Source organism: Triticum urartu, chromosome 6A (assembly GCF_056163025.1).
Source record: "Triticum urartu cultivar PI428250 chromosome 6A, HENAU_Tu73, whole genome shotgun sequence".
Classification (NCBI taxonomy): Eukaryota; Viridiplantae; Streptophyta; class Magnoliopsida; order Poales; family Poaceae; genus Triticum; species Triticum urartu.
This window is the reverse complement of record NC_141878.1, coordinates 149,871,720-149,888,197: the sequence shown is the minus strand read 5'-3', so window position 1 is coordinate 149,888,197 and position 16,478 is coordinate 149,871,720.

Genomic DNA, 16,478 nt, shown 5'->3' with positions numbered 1-16,478 from the left:
TAATGCTAGTATGACAGAAAGCACCTACGCAGATCATAGTAGAGTAGATAAAAGGGGAAAACCCTAAGCATCAAGAGAAAAATCAGGAAAGTGGAACTAGCTGGACCAGTGGGTGGCGCACATGCTTTTCAAAACGAATATAGGAACATTAGGTGACCAATTAAACATTCTCTGTTTTAGTGATATGAGCATCATATCAGATTCGTATTTCAACACATAAGCTTTTGGTTGAGGTCTTGAGGAGTAGTGCTAGCACGACACGAAGCACCTACGATGATGGTAGTGAATATAAAGGGGGGAACCATAAGCTTTACGAGTATAGTGCCCGTGCCATGGCGGATCTGAAGGTGAAAACCGGACAAAGCTACTTCGCAACCAATGTTTGCTTTCAACTAGCCACTACAATTTGGTACGGACAAGAAAAGTACAGTAAACAAATTATGATCTATTTTCCGGGTGAGATCAATAACTTAAGCACATATGGAAGAGTACCACCTCTCTTGCGACGCCGTGTAGGCCTATGCTGATACATTGAGGGTGCTGCGGGTGCGATGGCTGTCGGCGGCGGGGAAGAAGACTTTAGATGGCAGACGGCCGGGTCGGGGGATATATCCTGTTGCCGTGGACGAAGCGGTCGTAGGAGCGGCAACGACAAGGTGGACGATGGCGCCGATGAAGCGAGAGGAGGCGAGGAAAGGATGCTGGTCCAACGCCGTGGATGAGAGACGTCCATCTCTTGCAGTGGACGACGAGGTAGGGGTAGCGGCTCTGGCAAGGTGGAGGATGGGGTGGTGGACGGAGGAGGCTGGCTGCAGTGCGGAGGTTGTCATTCCACCGACGGTGTATGAATGGGGAAATGGAGGGGAGGGGGGATCTCAAACTTTGGGACGCGCTTCTCTGAAATGGTGGAAAGTTACGAACTTATCCCCCATTTAAAATTTCGGACATCGCGTCAGTTGGGGATAGGACGGTAATCTCGCATCTCCCAAATATTTTCCGGTAACTATTTCGGGCGAGGAGAGCATGTTTTGCCGCCCACGGTTGGCGCCCATGGTGTATGAACGGGGCTGACAGGTAGGGCGGTTGTGTCACGTCTGATGGAAGTTACACATCTGCCCCTATTTAAAATATAAGCCTACATCGATTTCGGACGAGGAGAGTTTGTTTTGCCGCCCACCGTGTATGAATGGGGAAGTGGAGGAAGAGACACATGTATTTTGGACGATCTTGAATCAAATGTGTTTTGCCGCCCACGTTTGGCGCCCACCGTGTCTGAATGGGCTCAGAGGCCGTCGTGTCACGTCTGATTGAAGTTACTAGTCTACCCCTATCGACAGCAGTGTAAATCCTATCGATAAGGATGTCAAGTGTCAGGGGTAGACAGTAATTTCCATCTCGCAAACACTTGCTTCGAGCAACCCACAAATTATAGTGGGTGTTTAGCCACTTCGTTCAAAACTTGGGAGAATTAGCATTCACGTTTGCCCTGGGACCTGGCAAACTAAATTCAAATCCAATTTGTATTCGATTACGAATATCCACAGATAATTACACGTTTTGTTATTTATTTCTTCAAAACCACAACAAAGATTTATTCCACCTTTATATATGATTATGATTTAGAAATGCCGTGATCTTCGAATTCAGTAGGTTGGATACACTCTGAGTCAAACAGTTATTTCATCCAATACAATATGCTCACATGACAAACAATTCACCTTATGTCAATCATACAAGTTCTGAGGATTACCTCGCCTAAAAAATTCGGATCATTACAACACATGGACAACATAGGGGGTCTTGCAACATAATCCATTCAGAGACATGACACAACATGCAAGTACAATAATCTAATGAAAATTTGAACTCGTATCTAAAGAAGAACCGGGATTATCTTGGGCTTCAGATAGCAGAAACAGCAGGACCTCCTCCGTCTTCAAATGCAACATTCTTACTTCCTCCAATTCTTGGGTTGCTTGCATAATGTGTGCTGGTAATTCCGTAATTTGCAGCCTCAAGATAAATATTACCTCATTCATGGCATCCACACCATCTCTTTCTGCCTCTAGTAGAGCCTCAAGCACTATAATATCTGTGCTCAGACTGCTCTCCGGCGGTGTTGCCTCTGAACTGCTACCATCTGGTAACATGGATGGCGCACTGCTTCCACAAATAGATTCTGGGGTTGTACATTGTGTCCTAGTGTGAACGGCATCCTGAAAGGTTTCCGCTGGACATCAGTAAGAGATAGTTATCGTATGATCCAGGCAGTAAGCTTACATGGTAAACGACGGACGAATTATTGCCGAGCATGGCAAACTATATTTAAATGGTTCGAAGCAGCATCAGCCGAAAAGAAATTAAAATGGTAAGATGAAACTAGGGATGTAAGTGGAAAATAAACGAAATCCGCCAGTCCCATCTAGTTAGTTTTTGCTACCTCCCTAGTTCATTTTCCTCAAAAAAACAAAAACTCTTTTGAACTATCATACCACTAGTGGACTTTAATCAGGATTAAACCAGACCCATTTGACATCCCTAGTTGAAAGGGAGTGTACAACTGCTATATTTAAGTTGCCAAGGCATCTAAGCAGTTGAAATAATCTGAGAAAGCACTTAACAGTATGGCCTCATATAAACTACGAAGACGGTCTTGTGATGAAGTTGAGAGGAAAAGTTAAGGACTCAAATGAAATAGGCATGCATTTCTTTACGATAGTACATCAGGCACTGCTGACATATTGGCTAATTCAGGTATAGCGTAACAACAAATAAGCATTCGAATCAAGCAATACAGCAAAGCAGACAACTGAACTATTTGTAATTCGGTAGGATTACACATTGAGGGCACAAGCCAAGAAAGCAGCCCACTCGCATTACATTTCACATGTACTAAAACACACTGGCTTACCATATGTTGCTGTGAAGCATAGCTGCTGTTGCAATGTTCTTTGAAGATATCGTCAGCATCCCGTGGTTGCAAATCTAGTTGTTGTAGTTTATTCTGCACCATCTATTTAGGTAAAATTAATTTTAATCACATGCACTGGTCCGAATTGATCATCAATGGTTCATCTAAACTAATGAAAGAAGGGTGTGTGTGCATACATGACAATACTCCCTCCGATTCTTTTTACTTTGCGTATAACTTTTTCTCAATTTTCTCGTATATATTAGTCTGCACGTTGCCGATTCCTAGCGCTGGTTTCCTTTTGTGCCCCGCCCCATCCGCCTCTGCCCTAATTAATTGGCAAATTAGTCTAGAAAAATTAAACCAGTGCCCTCCTTGGTATGCGGGTCAAGAGTTATGGGCAGAGTAAATAGAATCGGAGGGAGTATATCTGCTTCCCTATATTTTTATGCATGTTCGAGGTGCCAGCCCCAAAAGAACAAATATTTTGCTTGATGGGGTTGGCAGCTCCATAATTAATAGAAGAATCAAATTAGTCATGCAACTTGGGAAGATCAAGAACACACAAACAAGTAATGAACAGGGGCTCGGAGCAGTGATGTAATAGCTAGCATCAGAAAATGTAGGGTAAACGAACAAAAAGCAGCAGAACCACATGCTAGTTTGCTGATGTGTAATTAAGCATAGAGAACATTAATCAGTCTGATGGAACCAACAGGTGGCATCAGAACAAAACTTAAGCATATTAACTATATGTGCACTGGTATGTAATTTAGCACATGTAACATGTTCACTGCCAGAAGTATGGCCCTACAGGTGCAAGCAGAATAACGCATCTCATGAAAAACTGAATGATGCCCTAAAGAAATTCAAAGGTGCAGTGCTTATGCTAGGAAAGTGAACGTAGGCGCCGGCCGTTGGATAATAGTACCTGATTCTCGGCGGCGTATGGGTATTGTTGTCATACTTGATAGCTAAGGATCGTCGATGGTGCTCGTGTTGCGGTTGAGTTTGGGCCGGTTGTCGCTGCCGCTGAAGCGGCTCCGATTCTACGGTTGCGGCGCCTGTCGACATACAAGAAAGCTCATCTGTGGTAAGTGAACAGTTGCACGATAAAGAGAAAAACCGAAGGAGTACAAATCGAAATAACCTGATGAGGCTGCAGCATCGGTAAAGCAGGGCCGGTGGAGTTGAATATGGCGTCTGTGGAGCGGGTCCGGTGCAGTGGACGAAGGCTTCGGCGGGCGCGTTGTACAATGCTTTCGGTGAGGCGGATCTGTTGCGGCGGACGAGGGCTTGTATGAAGGGCCAGCGAAGGGGCGGACGAGGGAGTCAGTGAAGGGCCTACGCTGTGGTTGACGAGGGCGCCGCTTAAGCAGATCAGGTGCGGCGGACCATGATGGCGGTCAAGGAGATCTGGAGCGGTGGACAAGCCAATCGCTGAAGCGACTCCGGTGAAGTGGTGAGTTGGCAGTTGGGGGTTCCAAGGTGCGGAAGGTAGATCCGGCGGGGTGTGAGGTCCACCGCTGCGGCGGAGGACTAGATTCGGCGGCTTGCCGTGGTTGGGGGGGGGGGTCGGGGAGGGGAAGGGGAGGGGCTCTGGGGAAGAATGTTGGGGGCAAAGAGGGGAAAACAATGGAGTTACCAAAGTAGCCCTTTTCCGTTCATGTGGCAGGGGTAAAACAGGAATATCACAGGGCTAAACTTTCGGGCGCGTGATATTTCGATGTGAGCGGGAAGTTTGAAAGCTTTTGGCGCCTAAAATTATAAGTATTCTGCTCTCGTACGGCCGACTATGATATCATGGCCGACAATTTGTTTGTTTTGCACGCAAAAAAATGCGCAAGTTCTGAAAATCAATGTCTCCAACTCAAAACTTAGATTGTCCATTCAATTCAAATATGGATCATTGAGCTACTACAAGCAAATACCATCATAGGGTCCAATTCAAATGAAATTCCAAATGTGTTTATCCTAAATATGATGACAAAAGCAAAAATGTGTATGTGTATGAATAAAGTGGATGATTATAAAGTTTGAACATGCCTGTATGTGTATATCTCTAGGTTTGATATATGAATTTGAAATCACGAAATCCCGGCTTAAAAAATGTACCTCCGTTTAAATGAATTACAAAAGCTAATGATGGAGTCAAATTCCAAAATTCCAATCTTAGGTTTGTAATTCTGGTACATCAAGGTATATCACGCCTGTTCAAAAGTATCGTTATCTCGTAGTACAAACTGTGAAACAAATTGATCAACCATGAGTGCACAATATCTCAATTACACTCAAGTCCCTCAAATATAGACACCTCACTCTTTATCTAAAGTCAACCCCCCCACACACACAGAAGTCGTTCTCTCCCCCAAACACCAACACACGAGCACATTAACACCCCTCTCTCTTGTAAAGTCCGGACCCCAACATGGGTCTCTATCACTTTGTCTCTCGGGCATGCACACATCTCTTCCCTCACTCTCTAGGTCTCCCGCTATCTCTCTTACCCAAGCACACGCACTATGTAGAGTGTATATTTCCCATACACACAAAACATCGCCCCCAAACGTCTATCTCCCTAGTTATGTGGTTCTCGCGCACTCACCTCACACACCACCCCACTGCAAACAAGCACACCTTGTCTCCTTGTGCACCACTCTCCTCTTTCTATCTCTCCCACATGCGGACCCGCCCCAGCTCCTTCCCTGTATACATATATGTCGTGACTCTTTGCATAGCTCCCTAATGTATAATCGTTCTCGATTTCGCACATTGTTCTCTACACCATCTATTCTAGCTCTCTCATGAAGTCCCTATCACACACACGATGACTCGCTTCCCTTGCGTCTCCGTTCATAGGCCAATTTCGGGCAACATCAACATTGTCTCCCTATCTATATGCCATTTATGGACACAAACGACCCCTCTCATCCCCTCTCTTCCTCTCTCTCTCTCTCCAGCGCTAGCTCCCTCTTTCTCTTGCTCTCACACCCCTCTCCCCCACACACACTCGATGTCTCTTCCAAATAGTCTACTCCCCCCGCCCGCACCCGTGCTATCTCGCTACTACACATGTCACACCATTCCCCCTTCCCTTATACTAGGTTTAAATCATCAGTGGTCTCTCTACTCCACATACACTCTCTCCCTCTCACACACAAATGAGTGCACGAACACACACAGACACGCACAAACACCCATTTACCTGGATCCTCATCTCTCCTCATGTCTGCATGTGTATCTCACACACTCACTCTCTAATTATGTATATGTGTCTCCATGTTACACAACACAAAGCCCCATGTACATGTCTCTCTCTATCCTCCACACACATAGACACAAAGAATCTGTTATCATTGCCTCAGTCTCTAACATATCACACATGCACTCTCTCTCTCTCTCTCTCTCTCTCTCTCTCTCTCTCGCAAACACGCTCAACAAGGGTTTCCCCGTGAATAACTTACCGTCTATTCATGAACAGTCATGGCAGTATGGCGAACACGAGACATGAAAAAGAATAAATCTACACGTGCTTAGACCACCTAGTATGACTACTAGGACTAGAGCAAGCCAAAAAGCGCGCCGCCGTCACTCCCTCCTTGTCGGCGACGGGAAAATCTTCGTTTTACACAGTCGAGAAGTCATTCTGCTAAGGGCCCACATGCCGAGGCGTTGAATAGAATGTAGATGCTAGTTTACGGAAGCAAGTATCGACAATACGTTTGTATCCCCATACTTATATTTCTTCTCTTATAAAAAACCGAGTTGGTGATGATGGTACGTGTGCCATCTTGCAATATAGACCGTCCGATCTATATCTGACGGATGGAAATTAAACTAAAAGATACCCGCACCCCTCTCCACATTTGCAGACAAGGCCTTCCCTCATTCATCCTTATCTCCAACAAACCTCATTGTTGAGCAATTAAGAAAGGAAGCCTCTCGAACAAACTGGCCTGGTGGCCGCTGCCGGCATCGTCAATCCCCATGCCTCCGCTCAGTTCGACCACCAACCACCACAACACCCCACTCCTCTTCACCTTATCTCATATTTCTCGAGATATCATTAGTTTTTACACATGGGATTACTCCCGCAAGGGTCAATCACAACAAGTGTTTTATAAAAAAAATGCATCTTGATGTTCCGTGCAATGCACGGATCTTGCTAGTACTCCTACACAAGACTAAGTTGGTGATGCTGGTGTGTCTGCCATCCGTCGTTTCTGACCATTAGATCTACATCTAACGATTGTGAGGTAAATTGTTGCCTTTTCTCACCAACATCCCACTTGTCTACCAATTTGCAGAAAAACCCATAATCAGTATCTTAAAACCAACCACATCCCTCCCTGACCTCACCAAAACAGCCCAAGGAATATATTCTAATTGAAACATAATATATCTCTAGTGACATATGTATATCAAAATTAGAGTGTTTTGTACCAAGTTTGTGAATAAATATTATTCTAATCATGATTCGTTGCAACGGACATGAACATTGCTAGTATTTCCAACCATGCATTTCTTTTCCTAGTATTCCATAGTTTCGAGTTTTCCATCAAGATATTAGTCACTCATGGTTGATATTTACTTTCAATCATGTACACATATGCACTATGTAACTAGCCTTGCTTATTGGCTTCCAAAGCTTAACTTTCACTCCTACTTACAATATGTAGAGTATTTAACAAAAAACTACCACTTTCAACCAGCCCTAGGAGGAATCTATTGTACAAAAAATAGCAAAAACATACCCAAAATTTCTTAATCCACACCAAAAACTACCAAGTACTCCTGCCGATTATGTTCGTTTAAACCCATTTATGACAGGGTTGGCCCACATGTCCGTGCCGATGAGGCAGCTTAAACCAACACATTTTGTTTGACCGTTGACACGAGGGACCCACATCTGACCTTCTATCCTGTTATTCCCCCTCAAATCATTATTTTTCCTGAACATTACTTCAAACAGTACTGATGCGTGTTCGTCGGTGGCGCTGGTGATGAGCGAGTTGGCCGCCGCTCTGCCGGACGGACCGGACGCCGCGCTGGCCTCCGCACGGGTTGGCAGGCTGGCCGGAGCGTGACTCACGAGTGAGCAAACCGCCGCGCTGGCCTTCGCTCGAGCCAGATGGTTGGCCTTAGCACGGCGCGCGCGAGCAAGTCGCCGCGCTGCCTTGCCAATCTAGCTAACAAACTTTGCAGACAAGCAGCTGGACGGAGCTATCTTGGCTAGCTAGCGGCCACGAGCGCCGGACAGAGCTGGCATCCGGGCTGCCGCAACATGGGCTCCGCACCGCCGACGGTTTTGACCTCGCCTTCTACCGGCGGCGGTAGCTGCGTCCCATGGCCGAGGATGACTAGATGGACGGGCCGGAGGTAGGAGGTCACTCGAGGATTTTTGTTGGTAAGAGCATGTACAATGGTTGATAAGGTAGTCTTATCTTAAGTCTGCCACGTATGCAAGTGGTAGTAGTTTCTTGGCATTTTAGTGTTTTCTTGCATTATTAGAGCAAGTACAGTAGAGCTAAGTCAGCGGGCTATAAGAAATAAACTACTACTACATGTTGGCTATAAGATGGGTTGTAGATGACATGGCACTGGCTTATAGCCAGCAGCTGGCTATACTATTAACCATGCTCTTAGGGGTTTCTTGTAAGGAACAATGTACGTACTACTAGCGACAAAAGGCGATTCTAGGTTGCATTGTACTCCAACGAGTACTACTAGTGGTCGCGGGAGTGTATACCTCGTTTTATGGGTTCGATCCCGGCCGAACGCACGACGGCCTTTTTAAAAAATAGTACTACTACACTTTGCTGCGAGCCAATATTTTACACGGGTAGTTTGATTTTTGAAGTCAAACGGATATGCGGCCCCACAATCTGGGTGCACTGGACAACCTAGCCACGTGAACGGGTTTTCCTTCCCAGCATCCCGTGGCTCGCGTGCTCGCCCTAGCCGCACCTCACCCTATCATATTTAAACTAGCGCCTCCCAATTAAGCCTGAGGAGCCGGAAAAGCCTGGTGGGGCATTGGGAACTGTGCAATATGGCTCTATACGTAAAGTGCTCTACTACTACTCTGTAGCTTGTGGTGTTGTATGCATGGACTTCACTCCATTATCGGCTCTACTATAAAATAAATTCCTCTTGCCGTGTTTTTTTGAAATGGAGGCAAAAGCTTTGCTTCATCTCATTCATAAAGAAGGAACTGCTAACAAAGTTCGACGAGATCCATTACACCTCCACAAATGGAAGCGAAAAGCCTAGTCTCGCTGTATAAAATAACTCAAATGTTCTGCCCCCGCAGTAACCGTCGCTGATAAACAGGCTGCTAGTGTGTGCGTGAGAGGAGCGGCTGAGTAGGCCAGCTACATGAGAGGAGCGGCTGAATAGAGCACCGACAGTACCCACTAGGCCACTACGCAGGTGTACTTCCCCTGCATTGATAGTACAGCGACGGTTCTAGAGAACAGTAGTACCCTCCACTTCCAACTGTAGCTCCTTGGCCCTGAGATTCAAGAGTTCAAAACTGGTGCACTATACTAGACTAGACTAGAAGTACAGTACATCGCACTACTAGTTGAGAAAAGTAGTACTAGTACTGCTACAGTACAAGTACGTACTCCTCCGTCACATAACGTAAGACGTTTTTTGACACTAGTTGGCATGTACAAAAAATGGCAAAAACATACCCAAAATTTCTTAATCCACGCCAAAAACTACTACCTAGTGCCAAAAATTTCTTACTAGTGCTATTATTTACAGTATAATACAATCCCATAACGTTCCATAATCCCTTTCTCTCAAAAAAATCACTTCTGGAGAGAAGATTGCTATCTCCACGCGAGCTTCTCATAGGCCAGCGCCACCACATCCAGTCATGTGAGAGAGAGGGAGACATCCATGCAGCATGCAGAGAGAGGAGAACGCGGGCGGACAGCCAATGGGCTGCATGGGGCATTTATAGCTGCTAACTCCTCCCATCCATGCGCCAGGGGTATTTTCGTCCAGAAAGCATGTGTAGAGTAAAAAGAATCGGAGGGAGTACTAGTAGTAAATAATAGCCTCTCCCCTTCGCTGAGGAACGATCTACAGTTGGAAGGGACGAGGCCCTGCGGTTACTACGCTCTTATCTCCTCCTCGCCAGTTCCCCTCCCCCCGAAGAGAAGGCAGTTCGTCGCTGCTCCCATCGATTTGCCAGGCGGTTCTCCTCGTCGGGGCTGGGAGACCTTGGACGACGATCCTGTGGGAGAAATTGCACGCCGCTCCGACGTCCTCACTGCCGCAAGACTCGGTGCTTCCTGCACCAACTTTTTCAAGATGCTGCTTAAACATGCCATGCTTGTTGGTCTTCCATGCATCCTCGAGGAGAAGGTTCTTCTATGGGATAATCCTTCGAACAATCCACCGCTCCCTGGCCATGGTTGCACGTTGACTCCACTAGAGTTGCCGACGTTGAGAGGTAGTCGGATTTTGTCCGATGAGCGGGTCAGTAATGGAGTTTGATCATGTAGTACATAGTTATTCCATTTCCATCCCGTAATTTCTCCGTTGCCCACCGTCTTATATATAGGTCTGGGTCGGTGCTAATGAAGATTGGCTTGCATACCTCCGGCCAGATACCACCATCATTTTGCACAACATCCACAACAGTGCGGCCGTTCCGCTAGACCCCTTCTCCACCATTGGGATTGGCCTTCCGGACTGGATGGGAAAGAATACGTATGATGATGCCTACATGAGATTGAAGAAGATAGCAATTGCGGACCCGCCGACAAAGCGACGCGGCTACGACGATTACTATCTCATCGCGGTGTTCAACATAAGGATTGCCAACAATGTAGGAGGCAGTAACGGCAGAGGCTGGCGCATGTTGGCGGCGACAGATTTGTACCCCTACACGTTCGAAGACGCCGTGCGCCATCTAGGCCGCATCTTCGCGGTGACAAGCCAGGGGACTTGTTTCATCTAGTTGACATCCTATGGTATGGGAGATTACAAACGGAATGCACAAACAATCATTTGCATCCCTAACGGTACTCCATTATTTTGCAGGGACCAGGCATCCCCCGATCAAAATAAGATCGCCGATCCTGGATGTGCATTTGCATCCGCGATTCGGTCTAACCTGGAACCTTGTAGCTGACTTTGGCATATTGGGATCAACTATCTTAGCAGTCGTTACCCATGGTACCACTGATGTGCAACATGGTCACATAATCTACCACGATCGGACTGTCACCATCTACCCAGGTATTCCATTTTTAACCCCCTCGCCTTCTCTTTCATTGTTGTACTAGTAGTATACTTTGTAGTACTAGTAGGAGTACTTTTTACCTTGGAGGACGCGTATAGCTAGCTAGGCCCTTGAAGACTTGAACCCACTAGCTGCCACCATTTTTGTTTTTCCATGTCTTACTATCTCATCCATGTAGCCAAGAGTGGCTATATATAATAAGCCGGTTATTTTACTTCCTCTATACCGGAGTAGTACTATTTGCTGCACAGTATTACTGACCGCCACATTTGAGCACAACATTATTATGCATGGACCTTGACTATGTACGTCACCATGTGTCCAGATCTGGGATGCCGCGTGTACCAGATGAACGGCGCCGAGTTCGACCCCCGTGATGCTACGTGGGTGCCGAGGAACACTCTTGGAGAGTACTCGCTTTTCATCGAGGACAACTACCCCATTGTGAAGCGGATGCCACCTTCCGTGCACGACACAGAAGGCCTGCCGTTCATGAAGCATGGTTGTGTCTTCAGTGCGCACCACCGGATGAACGACATGCTTGGACACGCTATTCCTGATTTATGCCGCTTCAGCTTGGATGAGTCTCCATCATGTGGAACCAGACTAGAAAGCTGCGACAATGATTCCCGTTGCCCACCGCTATGGATCATGCCATCCATGAAGAACACCTGGGACTGGAACCTGGAGGAGGACATGTAGCCCATCTATAACGTGTAAGTGGAGTACGGTAATTGTGAACGGTAGCGCTGTGAATATATGTAGACTAGTCGTGCACAAATTTATCACATGAGTTGGATATGAACTTGTGTGGCATACTGGCATTTGTCCTTTAGAATTTATTACTAGTAAATGTGTTATGTGTATGTGCAACTTGTGTGGTTGTTGCACGGGCTCCAACACGCTCTTTGAGAAAAAAAGGTGGCACAGCTTTGGATATACGTGACGTGGCGGCATCATACAGTAGCATCGTTCGCTATAGTTGTACTAGTACACTCCTACTAGGACGACAACTCCTATAAAACCTTGCGCTTGGCTCTTTGCCTCTTCGGGAGGTTCAACAATTCGTACTCGTGTGAACCTTGCACTTGGCTCTTCGCCTCTTCGTAAGGTCCAACAATGATGATACTACAGTACAATGTGCTTCTGGCAATCTGACACCGATTGAACTGCTGCACGTCCACCGCGAGGGCGAGGGCGAGGGAGAGGGAGAGGGAGAGGGCGCTGTAGTCAAAACCCTCTCCTCGTCCTGTGAACCACCGCGCGCGTGGGCGAGGGAGAGGCGTAGTAAGAAAGCTTCTCCTCGTTCGGCGAGTTGACGGGACACATCAAAGTAGTACTAGTACTAGTAGTAGTAGTCCATACTGCGTCCTTTCCGATTAATATGGCTTAATTTGAAACGAGTAAAATACACTGGCGGTCAACGTATGTAACAGTACGCTCTTTATATATATAGTTTTGCGGCGATTATGCGATCACTAGCTCATCGTAGAGCACCGTATTGCACCCTACTGACCGGCCACATAGTCGACGTGGCACTTTGTTGACTGGTTAAATTGTCACCTGGTTTCTGGGTCCCACCTGTCAGTTGGCAGAGCAAAGAAATCAGTTAAACAAAACTTTACGCAGGCGCGACACGAGTCCAACCCTTGCGCGCGAACCGCCCTGGCTGTATATGTGAGTGCATGCACGTGTCCTCCCTCGGTCTTCCAACAAAGAGTGACATGATGTACATCTACACTTCCAATGTGTTTAGCCTTTAATCTAAATCGATATTGATTGACTAATGCACCAACTTGTGCTGTAGGTATAGGCTACATGTCTATCCTTAATTACAGCATGCAACGGCCTTCATTTAATCTTCTTATCTCAATGGTCGCATGCACACATAAGTCTGCTACTTTTGGGCGTTAATTATGCCCTGGTCAATGTGCAAATCTCTAAATGTACAGTCTTTCACGGATGTAGGGAGTAGGTTGAGCACTTGAGCATGAGCGTGTGTGTTGCGTCGTGTGCTGTGTGCCGCATGGGTGCGTGAGTGTTGCGTGCGTCCATGTGTACGTGTGAGTTTTGCATGTTGCATGCATGTGGCTTACTCCCTCCCATTGACATGTACATTTGGCTATAGATTTCAACAAGTGACTAGGTACGGAGCAAAATGAGTGAAGTGAGCGGCATAGGGATACTGTAGAAAGGAAGTCCTCGCGATCCATTTATTCCCCATCTCGGTCAGAGAGAATTATTCAACTAGTCTTCGCAGTGAAGTGACAATACACACTTCAGCAGATGGGACACGTAATTAATAAGCTGAACCAGCGTGTTGGTGTTACTAAATCAGTCGGTTATGTTTGGTAGTCTCAAGTCATTGAAAGCATGCACATCCCACATATCTTATTGGTTGATATGCCACAAAACAAAAAACGAGAAGGGAGTTAATGTACAGTGCCTAAGTGTTTTGGGATTATTTGGTTTCGTAAGGTGACTTACACACCTAGACGGAGGGAGTAGTAGAATTGAGATTGAATGCACTTTCTTCCCCGTCTTCCACTCTTCTTCCTCCTCTCTTCTTCTTCCTCCTCTCTTCCCCATCGTCGGCCGCACACCATTTAACCCCGCTCACTGCTCGCCCGCCCACGCCATCTTCCTTGGTAGCTCGCGCGTACCATTTCCCCCGCTCACTGCTCGGCCACACGAGGAGAAGCTTCTTCGCTCGCCCGCCCGAATCCACTTCCCCGCTGGCTCGCAAGCACCGAAAACCCCAACGGCAGAACTGACTGACACGCAGAGCCGCGATTGGAATTCCCTCCCCGATGTTCTCTTGGAGCAGATCTGTAGTCGTATGGACCTACTCAGCACCGTCCGTCTGGCCGCATGCTCGGTGTCTTTTTACCGTCTACTCGTCTGCAACCAGCCGGCTCTTTTCAAGACACCCTGCTTGCTGATGCCCAATCCTCGCAGGTGGCCCAGACACCGACTTGACGATCCTACGGAGGTTGCCGTGGTGCCCCTCGACATTCTACCACTACCCGTCCACCTGTCCTTCATGCGCGACCACTACTGGGCGGGCATGAAGGCCAACTGGATCATCCTCATCCAGCACAGCGGTACTCCGTGGCGTCTCGTGGATATCTACACCCAGCGAGAGATCACCCTTCCATCGTTGGATACCACCGCCATCGAGCCTCGCGGCCCGCCGGACACTCCTGCCTACTACGCACGAGATGCGTCAAGCTTTTGGCTCGACCTCTGCTTGCAGAAAGTTGTAATCTGTGAAGTGCCCACACCATCAGAAGACTACATGGATTACAAGCTCATTGCCTTGTTCAACAAGGGATTAGTCTATCTGGAATCCGGTCGCCATACATGGTTATGGCTCATCATCAATCCTGTTGAGGAAACATTTCTGTCTGATGCTATAGTGCATGATGGCATCGTTTACGCGGTCGAAGCACAGATTGGCTACCTATATTGGTGGAATCGATCGTCGTGTAATTGTTCTATCTCATCTCATCTTTACCTTATGAATACGACTGCATGTTCATTTGTTACAAATTTAGAATGCATAGCATGTCTACAACCACATCATTGCTATATGTTCCTCTCATTTCCTAGATTTTTATGACCACACATGTTATTGTTAGAGTTGATATGAGAACAATTGGCATCTAATGATTGTTAGAATACATATTATGAGCATAACATCATGATTGCTATATGTTACTCTCGTTTACAAGATTTTTATAACAAGGCATGTTATTGCTTAGAGTTGATATGAGAACAGTAGTAGTAAGTGCTATGGTAAAATATGAGTAGGCGCTGTCATAGCTATTTTCCTCTCATTATTACATGATGTTTGAACCATGACATATTGCTAGAATATGAAAGCCATTGGCTTATTTTTTTAACTTGGGGTATGATTATGACCATGGCATTGCAATTCTCTGTCTATAATATGTGTCACTGTTATAATAATCTTAATTCCACACATACTCTGAACATGATTGTTTATTTTTGTCCTTTTGGTCTCCAATTTGAATTGTTGCAGCAGACGCAAATGCGCTGGCCTTCATGATTCCAGGACCTGGAATCATACCAGCCGATGGGTGGTGGTTTATCGCTCATTCAGCTAACGGCGGTAATTTGATGCTCATTCGCACGTACCAAATTGACCAAACCATTACATCAAACCACATGCAGTACAATGCGTGGGGCGTTCGTGACATTGATGGCTATGGCTGCTTCGTGTTCGAGAAAGATCCCAGCTCCGTTGGGCCAAGTGTATTCAACTGGAGGCGGGTTTACAGCCTCGGCAACCACTCCTTGTTCCTCGGGCTCAATTATCTGATCATCCAACCAATCATCGATCATATCACCGACAATGATTACTGTGCTATGCAACTTCCATTCGCGAGGGGGGACTGTGTTTACACATCATACCATGTGTTTCATGAATCACCATAACCAGAGATTCGTCGACACAGCTTGTTGCCAGATAATCTTCAGTGTGTGAAAGGCATCAAGCTTCCATGCGATGGATGGCTTTTGTAAACCCGACATGCGGCGATGTGGTTCATGCCAACAGCAAATATGCACAACTTGATTCGTGCTAATGTCTAGACTGAGCCATGTATTCTGCTGCTGTAGCACGACCCTCTTTTGTTGGATATTATGTACTGTTGTTAGTTTGAAGCACTCCTCTGGTTTGAAGGATAGATACCTTCCTGGGATCAAGTGCATCCTAACTCATCTGCGTAGGATGTACTGATAATGATGATGGAGATGCTGTGCAGAAGCCATATATATCAGTTAGGCTTCAAGTGCGTACTTGTTAGTTAAACCTATGTATAAATCGTGACACTAAATATGACTAGTAAGTAGTACAGTAGCAGTACTAGTATACGTCGGTCAAATTATTCATCATGTCCACACATTGAATTGATGTGACAACACGCTACGCGTGAGGTGACACAAGAATCCCGGCGGCATGTTCGGGTATTCTAGACTTCAGATTTGGAGTACCACTTATCTGTCAAAATCTTTCATCATTCACTTAAAATAGTCGATTTATCATACATTGAGTACCATATAACTGGAGTTACCGATGCAAGTCGAAGAAGGATTGGCCCGTGCTGCCGGCTGGCATCAAGTTTGATCCCATGGATCAGGAGCTGATCGAGCACCTTGAGGCCAAAGTGAGTGCTGACAGCACGAGATTTCAGTCTCTCATCGATTTTTTCATACCAAGCATCGACAGTGAGCACGACATATGTTACACCCAACCTGAGAAACTTCTAGGTAAGACAC